The sequence below is a fragment of the Telopea speciosissima genome, chromosome 3 (assembly GCF_018873765.1).
Source record: "Telopea speciosissima isolate NSW1024214 ecotype Mountain lineage chromosome 3, Tspe_v1, whole genome shotgun sequence".
NCBI classification, from domain to species: domain Eukaryota; kingdom Viridiplantae; phylum Streptophyta; class Magnoliopsida; order Proteales; family Proteaceae; genus Telopea; species Telopea speciosissima.
Genome location: NC_057918.1, coordinates 48,294,626 through 48,306,005, shown reverse-complemented (window position 1 = coordinate 48,306,005; position 11,380 = coordinate 48,294,626).

The window sequence follows — 11,380 nt, the reverse complement described above, 5'->3', positions numbered from 1 at the left end:
GCTGTCTTTGCATCAACAGTGGGTTTAAAGTCAAGGTAAGAGCCAATGGTTTAACATCCCAAACTCGGTCAAGATTTTAGGCACTGCTCTTGCAAGTGTTGGTCCATTAGGTTACAATCTTATATTAATAGTAATAAATAAATCCCAGTCTCGCTTACAACGTAGCAGAAGTATTATATATTGAATAATAGTTCAAGTCAAATGTATACACTGTTGGCGGTTATCTACAAGCCGAACAACTAAATATTTTGTTCATTCACATCAACATTAAATATTCTGAAATAACTTTGTTCACAAAATATTTTTCTCTGACCTTCTAACATTACACATAGTTCAAATACTTTGGAGTTGTATAAGACTCCACACCTGACTCATCATCTAAAGAAAAAAATCAACATATATAGGGATAAACTTACGCCCAGTGAGGTACAAATGATCTTATACACACAAGCATTCAAAAGAACAATAAATGGAATAGAGACATACATAACACCTCATAAAACATCACTTTTTATAAAATTAGAACACGTCTTGGCCACTTAGTGAACTACCATAGTGCACAAACATTTGAGGGTAGTAGTCAACTTCAAATTCTCAGGCACTGTAGCCCAACATTATATATGCACTCTACTCCCATACGTCTAGGCACCGTAGCCCTGGGGAGGACCCCTCATCTATATAAACATCTGTAAGTACCGTGGTCCTCGTGGTGACGAGGTTTTCGTAGCCTAGTTGGCGACATGGAATATTAATTCTTATATACAGGGGAGTGTCTTCTGACACTTCATTATGGAGTTGGGGTCATACATTAAAAAAATATGAAGTTGCCACCTAGGGTTTGGGCCTAAGACCCAATAAGTGTAGCCCTGTCCGTTCCGAACGGAGTCACGCTACGAGGCTCCATATGGTCTGGTCAGAGGTTCGAGTAAGGGGTCAAGTTACAAGTATGGGAAGGTGTTAGGCAACCATCTTGCCTGGCTAAAGCCATTCTCTCTGTTATAGATCCTACTAAATGACGTACATTCTCTCACTTTGTGTGATACCAAAGCCATAGAATACATGCAATCAATTTATATTTACAATATATACATCAAAGCGGTAAAATCCTAAGGGCTACATTAGATTAATAAAAGTGCATGACATATACCTATATGAGGATATTCCCTTAGCTCAGGGAAGACAGACAAATGGGCTGACGCTGATTTCTGACGGAGTAACGACTCTTCTAGGTAACTTGGTAGTAAGCAAATAGACAGAATAATGGCTGTAATGGAGGGTATCGCTTGCTATCCATGCACTGACGGGATGACAAACTCTAAGGAAGGAAATCATTCTATTATGGGATGGGTAATCGAAGGATCTACCCACATTTGAAGATCTCACTTGCTCGAATACTCTCAACAGAGGAAATCAGGCGAAAGAGGGGAACTAGGGGGTGAAATCCGCACCATGGGGGGTCTCCCTACCCGAAAACTCTATGAAATGAAGGGAGGGGGACCCTCCTATTTATAAGGGAGGGTGCCCCACAACCTGGGCTAGAAAAGTCCTCCACAGCACCGAAGGGGACTTCTCCACGGTGCCGTGGGCGACGTCAGTTGGCTGACATCGAAAACCCCCGCGGTGGCGTGGCTCCTTACACCCTTGCCATGGGGGACCTCCACGGGGTGGTGGGACAGTGTCCACGGCGCTGTGGACAGTGTGGTCTCCCTCATTTCACTTGTTGGGCCATTTTTTGGTTTTAGAAGGTGTTTGGGCCCATGGGCCAAGTATTTTGGGGATCCAGAAAGGGGAAGGATGCATCGCCCATCGTCGGTGTCCCGTTGTCATCCTTGCCAAGGGTGGTGACAAAAATCAGTGTCTATTGTTTGCCCCTCTTTGGTCGAGGTCTATACCAAGAGCCGAAGGGTAAAGATAAAAGACCAACCGATTTTGTCACCAAGAGCATGTACTGCTGACGCTTTGTTCAAAGGCGGCAGAGTTGCCAAAACGCGATGAAATCTTTCGATAAACCTCAAGAAACAACTCGGAAGATCGATGAAACGACATTGCGACTGAATTTTGAAAATGTGCAACGATGAGATGGCGTCGTGATCGGATTTGTGCAATGATGAGACGGCATCACAACTGGTTTTGAAATGTGTAACGATGAGACGGCATCATGACCGATATTGAAATGTGTAATGATAAGATGGCATCGCAACCGATTTTGAAATGTGTAACGATGAGACGGCATCGTGACCGAAAAATGTGTAACGATGAGATGGCATCGCGACCAAAAAATATGTAACGATGAGACGACACCGCGACTGAAAAATGTGTAACGATGAGATGGCATTGCGACCGATTTTGAAATGTGTAACGATGAGACGACATCGCGACAGAAAATGTGTAACAATGAGACGACATCGCGATCGTTTTTTTTTTTTTTTGGAAACCACGGCGCCGTGAGGGGGTCTCCACGGCACCGTAATTGGGCAGCACTGTTCGACCATGGCGCCGTAGGGTGTTGGTGGCCACGGCACCGTGAAGGGTATCTCACGGTGACGTGGTCACTGGAGGCCTCCCTTATATATAGGAGAGGTCCCCCCCCTCATTTTTCACCCTTTTTCAACATGAAACTCTGCTAGTTTTTTGTATTTTTTCGTATTTCGAGTTGATATGGCCTATCGTAGACACCCGCGACAGTCTTCTCATGGCTTGCTGCTGGGGACCACTGATGTAGACGATTGGGCAGACTGGTACCCGATTGGGGCGACTCTTCGACACACCTCCCGCCACATTTGCTGCGCTATCTGGGGGCGGTTGCCCGGGGTAAGTGTTCTTACTTAGCCTTGTATTTCCTTATTTATTATATTTAATTATTAGTCAGCACTTAGTTATTTAGACACAAAAATCGAGGCAGAGTCTTTAGATGCTATATCAGCTATCCTTGGGTGCACCAATCGAGGCAAGTCCTTAGAATTCCCTCCTAGGTTCCGTTAGGTACATAAATTGTTACAAATCGGTAATCTATTGGCTAAAAAATTAAGGCGGTGCCGTCGACGCCATACCAGCTGTCTTTTGGCACGTAACTTGAGGTAAAACCCGAAAACACTAACTTAGGCATTTTTAGGCACGTAAATTGGTACAAGGCTGTCAAATACCACATCGGTAATCTTTCGGCACAGAGAACAAGACGATTCCGTCAGATGCCACATTGGCTGTCTTTTGGCATGCAAATCGGGGTGAAACCCAAAAACACCAACTTATTAGGCACATAAATTGGTACAAGGCCATCAGATACCAAATCGTTAATCTTTCGGCCCAGAAATCAAGGCAATGCCATCAGACGCCACATCGGCTGTCTTTTGGCATGCAAATCAAGGCAAAACCCGAAAACACCAACTTAGGCATTTTTAGGTACGCAAATTGGTACAAGGCAATCAGATACCATATCGATAATCTTTCGGCTCAGAAATCAAGGCAATGGCATCAGCACATCGGCTGTCTTTTGTCACGTAAATCGAGGCAAAACCCTAAAAACACCAACTTAGGCATTTTTAGGTACGCAAATTGGTACAAGGCCGTCAGATACCAAATCGGTAATCTTTCGGACCAGAAATCAAGGCAATGCCATCAGACGCCACATCGACTGTCTTTTGGCATGCAAATCGAGGCAAAACCCAAAAACACAAACTTAGGCATTTTTAGGTATGTAAATTGGTACAAGGCCGTCAGGTTCCCTTTTCGATAATTTTTTGGCACAGTAATCAAGGCAATGCCATCAGCACATCAGCTGTCTTTCGGCATGCAAATCGAGGCAAAACCTCAAAAACCCCAACTTAGGCATTTTTAGGTACGTAAATTGGTACAAGGCCGTCAGATACCAAATCGGTAATCTTTCGGCCAAAAAATCAAGGCAATACAATCAGACACCACATCGGCTATCTTTTGGCATGTAAATCGAGGCAAAACCCAAAAACACCAACTTAGGCATTTTTAGGTACGCAAATTGGTACAAGGCCGTCAGATACCAAATCGATAATCTTTTGGCCTAGAAATCAAGGCAATGCCATCAGACGCCATATCGGCTGTCTTTTGGCATGCAAATCGAGGCAAAACCCAAAAACATCAACTTAGGCATTTTTAGGTATGTAAATTGGTACACGACCGGGTTGATCATGTTTAAATTTGCATTTTTTTTTATGGTTATGATTATTTATTATCAATTGACTGGTATCTAACTAAAACTCTTTTTTTCTTGTTTCATCCAAGGTAAGACCATCCTTACACCGAAAAAGTACTGCGGTACGCAGAAGGTGAGGGAGTATTATGCAGAGCTTTGCCCGGAGGTATTATCCCGAGTCAGGCATACCGGATTGGAGCACATTGCTGCTTGCCCTGTCCGCGAGTTGGACACCTTGACCGTCCAGGCTCTAGTGGAGAGATGGTGGCCGAGCGCCCACACATTCCATCTCCCACTAGGAGAGGTGACCATCACACCTCTCGATTTTTACATGATCACGGGGCTGCCGTTTGGAGGGGCGCCCATGGTACTGACTTCAGAGGACCAGGCTGACCGCCTCTCCTACTGGAGTAGTATGACCAGATCGACAATTACTCACCGAGGCATTCCAGCTTCTGTTGCTTCTTCGAGGATTTCGGCGCAGCGGCGGGATTTGACTGTGGAGGTTCGGCTTATGCCCACCTCCTCTATATGATGGACTTCTTGGTCCTAGGTTCCCCGAACCTTATCAGGTGCTCCTACGCCATATGGGTACGTCTAGTCCACCTTCTTTCTTTTCTTTTATTGTATTTTGTGTTGTGTAAACTAGCCAACTTCTTTTGTTTCCTTATTTTTTTTTACAGACATGGAGCTATGAGGTCCTGTCCTTTCGGGCTCCCTTCTTCAAGGGATGGGAGGATTAGGGCCACACCTTCCCTTGGGCCCGACGCTGGTCTGTAGGGACTCTATTGAAGAGCGGGCGCCATAAGGATTTGCCGAACGTTCGGGGTCTCCTGAACGAGCTGTGGCTCGAGGATGTAAGTTCGAAACCATTTCCCTTTATCTTCTTATGCTTTTTCATCATTATTTGCACCTTTTATTTATTAACACCTTCTATGTTTGGCAGAGCACACTCCGCCCTTACTTCCTGGAGTATCTTCCTGAGCCGGACCTCTTTACTCGGGCATCTGTCCTTTGCTCTAGTTGGATTCTCTTTGAGGGTCTATGGGGGTTCTCCTTCTATTTGGGAGAGTAGGTGTCCCCGCAGTGGTCTGAGGAGAGACTTGTCCCATGTCTCCCTTCGGCTCAGATGCATACTCCCCATCTCTTGGAGTCGGTAGATATCCAGCACCTGCGGGTGGGCGAGTTGGCGCGTAGCTGACTACCGTCGGGGACTACACGACCTTTCTCTATCAGGAGACAGTTTGTGTTCCCCTGACTCCAAAGGGTCCGTGGGTAAGACATTATCTCTCTTTTCTTCTTTCTTTCTTTTTTTTTTTTTTTCAAAATAATGAAGGAATTGTGCTAACTAACTCTTGTTCTCTTGCAGTACCCTGCTCACCCTCTCATTCCTGGGAGCTTCGGGCGAGGGCAGTCTTCTCATGCCTCGCAGGCGACAAGGGCGGATCCCAAGGTGGAGACTTTTGGTGGAGTCCCACATGCGCGGTTGGCTGGTATGGATGATCATATTCCCTGCTATCGTCCATGTTTCGTCAGGCCCGACGACCTGAGTATGCCGGACATCGAGCTGCCGCCCCCTAGGGCAGCAGACCAGGTCCTAAGTCTTCCCCTTCCATATGACGGGGTAAGTTTAAGTTTTTATTCACATTTCCCATCATTATTTTATATCAAGTGAAACCTCTAATCTCTTTTTGCCTTCCGTAAGTGTCTACGGACCGGTACGCCAACATACGGCGTATGATGGCCAGTCTCGATGAGGTCATCATCTCTCAAGGATAGATGATCCGTTACTTGGTGGGTTTTCCTCTATCACACCTCTCTTCTCTTTATTTTTTGTTTATTTATTGGTTGCTTTTTTTCTTTTCAGAGAGAGCAGGACAGGCTTCATCAGGCCGAGTTGGACAGACGCCAGGTCATCATCTCTCAAGGATAGATGATCCATTACTTGGTGGGTTTTCCTCTATCACACCTCTCTTCTCTTTTTTTTATGTTTATTTATTGGTTGCTTTTTTTCTTTTCAGAGAGAGCGGGACAGGCTTCATCAGGCTGAGTTGGACAGACGCCAGGTCGAGCTGGATAGATACCAGATGGAGTTAGTTCAGGCCCGAGTTGAGATCAATGCTCTCCATTTGAGTCGGGATGCGCCTGAGGGTACAGGGGCAAGTATCTCGGTGGACGATCTTGACCACGAGTGACAGTCTCCCTCTCTCCCCCCCCCCCCCCTTTTTTTGTATACACATTTTGGTTGTATGAACAAATTCTTTCTCATCATTTTTTTTGTTTCTTTGTGTTAGAAGAGGATTATTTGTACATATTCTTTTGTATATTCAATACCAAAATGATTCCTTTTCCTTTTTTTATAGAAGCACAAATTTTATTGATGATAGATTCAATTACAGTTGGAAGATGGATCAATTGGATATCACTTGTTTACAACATTTTTCTCTTCCAGTCTTCTGAAAGTAAAATTACCACTTTTTGGGTCAGAACTTCTGGTGCCCAAAAGTTCCTTAGCTCGGGTGGTTCTTGTCTCGGAGATGCCAAGGAAGGGATATAAAAGCTAGTATGGGTCAGGCCCATGAACCTCACGTAGTTGCCTTCAGGCATCTTTAACAAGTCCACCTTGCCCCTCATCCAATGGCACTCCCATTGTATGTCTTGAGTTGTCCTTTTATCCAGATATTCTTTCCAATCTTGGATCTTGCAGAATTCTCTCGTTTCTCTTCTTACTTGATAATGCATGGGCCAGAGTTGAGGACATGGAATTGGTTCCACTAATCTCAATTTTTCCATTAACCATATTTGAAAAACCGTTGGTAATCCATAGAAAAAATCTATTCCATACTTCTGAGATTGGCTTATAAGGTTAAATCCTTTGAATGTCTCTGCCAGAACTATAGGAACAATGTCACACCCTTCCTCTATTTGAATGACAACTTCCATGATCATTGGAGACATTCCCTTCCCTGAAGTTGCTAGAAGGTATTTTTCGATCATGCAGAAAAGATACGCTCGCTTTCTGCATCAGACTTGGGCTTCATCTTCGGCTCTGTTATTACCAAAGATTCTTACTATCTTCAATGCGTCCACCTTGTCATAGATAAGAATCTGCTTTAACTACTTTTTGTCCATAGTGAAGAAATCTTCCAATATCTTGAAAAGTCGACCCTTATGCATGACCGGGAGGAATAGTCCACTTTGAGGACGTGCCATCATACAGGCCCAGAATTTCCAATGGTTGGGGTTACCTTGACTTTTCCAAAATGGAAGGCATGTAACTGAGGATCCCAGCATTTTGACGCTTCTCTGAGTAAACCATGATGGAGTTTGAGACATCTGATTCTTCCTAGTACCGTCAAGTGGAGATCATCCAGAAGTGTAGGACCAACCATATGCGTACAGAGAGTCCATTGGCGCAACTGTTCGTCTAGCCCTTCTTTCTTTGGTCCTTGCATGCTACCTGTAGTAATAATCGTGTTAGTACTTTAGGTCATGAAATGAATGAGTCTTCCATTAATAACTAGCTCTGAGCAATCCTATACCTAGTATAAGTCCGAGAAATGGATCGCAGGCCAAATGGTGAGATTTACCCATATTTACAGGGGATGTCGGGTGGCAGGATCACAGAAGGGACTAACACAATGCCCTCTTCACTTTCTTTTTTTTTTCCTTTTTGCATTATATACTCTCTCTTTTTTTTGTTGTTGTTTTTTATTTATTTTTTGAGACCGCACCCGAATACCTTGAGTTGCTTACGTATCCCTTGAGAGGAATCAGGTCAAACTTAGTTCAAGTTATTCCAAAAAACTCAGACGAAATATTTCTGCAATTGACCCATGTTGACTAATCCCCAGAGATCTTCTCCATCAAGGTCAGCGACTTGAACTGCCTTGCCTTACAATATGGCTTTGACTTTGTAAGGGCCACTCCAATTGGGCCGAAACTTTTCTCTTGGATCATGAATCGGGGCCCGTTGCTCTCTTAAGACCAAATCCCCTTCTTCAATGTTTTGAGAGCGTACCCCTTTATTGAACGCCCTAACCATTCTTTGTTAGTATTTCTTGTGATTATCCAGGGCTTTCATCCTCTTTTCATCCAAGAGATTGAGCTCTTCTATCTAGCCCTTACCCATTCTCCTTCTGGCAATTAGCTATCGAGTAAAACTCGAAGGGAGGGGACTTGAATTTCAATGGGCAGTACAGCCTCTACTCCGTACACAAGAGAGTATGGAGTTGCCCTAGTAGAGGTTCAGATTGATGTCCGATATGCCCATAAGGCCAATGGGAGTTTCTCCGCCCAATCATTATGCGTATCTACCATCTTCTGCAATATAACCTTTATATTTTTATTGGCTGCTTCGACTGCCCCATTAGTTTGTGGTTGGTAAGTAGTGGACTTATGCCTCTCAATGTCGAATCTGGTATAGAGTTCCTCCACTTTCCCTTGGAAATGCAAGCTTTGATCCGAAATCAATTGTTGAGGCACACCGTATCTGCAAATAATGTTTTCTTGTATGTGCCTTGCCACCTTGGCGACAGTCAGGACTGCATAAGATTGAGCTTCCACCCATTTCGTGAAATAGCCGATGGCGACTAACATGAATTGATGACCGTTAGAAGCTTTTGGGGTTATTTTACCAATTACATCGATTCCCCAAGTAGAAAACGGCCAGGGGGCATTCAGTGAATGCAACTTTGTTGGAGGAATATGGATAACATTGGCAAATATCTGGCATTGATGGCACTGTCTTACAAAGGCGGCACACTCAGCTTCCATTGTTGCCCAATAATATCCCATTCTGAGGATCTTCTTGGTAAGCATCTTTGCATTCATGTGTGGTCCGCATATTCCTTGGTGTATTTCTTTCATAATGGTTTGAGCTTGCTCCTCATCCACGCATAACAACAGGCTCCCTTGGAGGATGAATTGGGTAGCATATTTCCGTAGATGCCTCTTCTCTCTTTCTGAGAAGTGTTCGGGGTACCTCCTCTCCCTGATGTAATCAACTATTGGGGCGTACCAAGGTCTTCCATCCTTGGTGAGCACATGGACTGGCTCTCCATATGCCGGGCTTGTCCTTCTCTTTATCAGAAACAATCGGATTCTATCTTGAGGATCACATTCCACCATGGAAGCTAAAGTAGCTAAGGCGTCCACAAATCGATTGCTATCTCTGGGTAGATATTCAAAGGAAACTTCCTTGAAGCATCTGGCCAATCATTCCAAATTAACTTGGTAGGGCTTTAACTTTTCATTCTTAGTCCTCCACTTCCCTTGAGTTTGACAGATCACAACAAAAAGAAACTCTGAAGACTTTGATCTTTTCCACTCCCACGGACAAGGCCATTTCCAACCTAATGACACAAGCTTCATATTCTGCATTGTTATTGGTGCAACCGAACTCTACCAAAATGCCATGGGTAAATAAAAGTCTTTTGGGGACACGAGCAATACCCCGGCCCCAAACCCCTTTTGATTTACAGCTCCATCAAAATATAATTGCCATCCTTCATTCAGGTTTTCTTCTACAAAGTGCAGATCTTCATCTAGGAAGGAATCCTCTGTTGGTTGTGAAGCAGTCTTCCCAGGAAATGCGGCCAAATGGTCTGCGATTGCTCTCCCTTTTACAGAATTTTGATTGACATAGGTTATGTCGAATTCTGACAATATCAATAACCACCTGGCCATTCTTCCTATCAATGCTGGTTTCTCGAAGAGATATTTGATTGGATCCACCCTCGAGACCAGTTTGACTGGATGTGATATCATGTAATGCCTCAGCCTCTTAGTCACCCAAACCAGGGAAGTGCATGTTTTCTCCACTGGAGTATAGCGAGTTTTATACTCTAACAATTTTCTGCTTAAGTCATAAATTGCATGCTCTTCTCCATCTCTTTTGTCAATTTGTGCCATCATCGATCCAATCGATGCTTCCCCTACTGATAGGTATAGGAGCAAAGGCTCACCCAATACAGGAGGGATCAGTATAGGGGGACAGAGAAGATACTCTTCAATTTTAATAAAGGTGTCCTGGCATTTACCATTCTATTCTTTTAGTTCCTTCTTTCTTAGAAGTTTGAAGATGGGTTCACAGGTCACGGTTAACCGTGATATGAACCTGCTGATATATTGGATGCGGCCTAAGAATCCTCACACTTCTTTCTCCGTCCTTGGTGGTGGCATTTCTATGATGGCCTTTATCTTATCAGGGTCCACCTCTTTCGCTAACAAGGAAACCTAGCAGCTTTCCTGCTCTTGCCCCAAACACACACTTCTGAGGGTTTAACCTTAGCTTGTATTCTTTTTTTCTTTCAAAAAACTTTCTTAGAGCTACAAAATGACCTTGTCGATCAATGGATTTGACTATCATATCATTGACATACACCTCTACCTCTTTGTGTATCATGTCGTGCAGTATAGCCGTGGCGGCTCTTTGGTATGTTGCCCCAGCATTCTTTAATCCAAAAGGCATCACCTTATAGAAAAATGTCCCCCATGGTGTGGTGAATGTTGTCTTTTCTCTGTCCTTTGGACACATGCTAATTTGATTACATCTTGAGAAATCGTCCATGAAGGATAATAGGGCATGGCCTATAGTATTATCGACTAGAATGTCGATGTGGGATAGCGGAAAATCATCCTTAGGGCTGACCTTGTTTAGGTCCCAAAAATCAACACACATTCTGACTTTCCTGTCCTTCTTGGGGATTGGGACAATGTTGGACAACCATTGAGGATATTGAGTTACATGGAGAAATCCTGCATTCCATTGTTTGATGACTTCTTCCCTGATTTTCTCACTCCATTCCAGTCGCATCCTTCTTGGTTTCTGTTTAACCGGAAGAGCGTCTGGATACGTAGGTAGCCTGTGTTGCATGATTTTTGGGTCAATTCCAGGCATATCCTTGTAGGACCAGGTGAAAAATTCCTCGAATTCCTTGAGGAGAGAGGTCATTCATGATATTTCATCATTATTGAGAGAAGAATCAATTTTGATCATTCGAGGGCATTGATCAGTTCCTAGATTTATGAGATTTGTGTCCTCTCGGACGGGTTGAGCTCTTCTTTGCTCTAATTTTTCTAGCAAGTTACGATGTTTGAGAATGTTGTCATCCGCAGAGGAATAAGAAGAAGAAGAAGAAGAACCGTACTCAAAATCAGCAATTTCATTCATGATAAGAGAAAGAGTACAAATGGACTCAACAGATTGGAAGT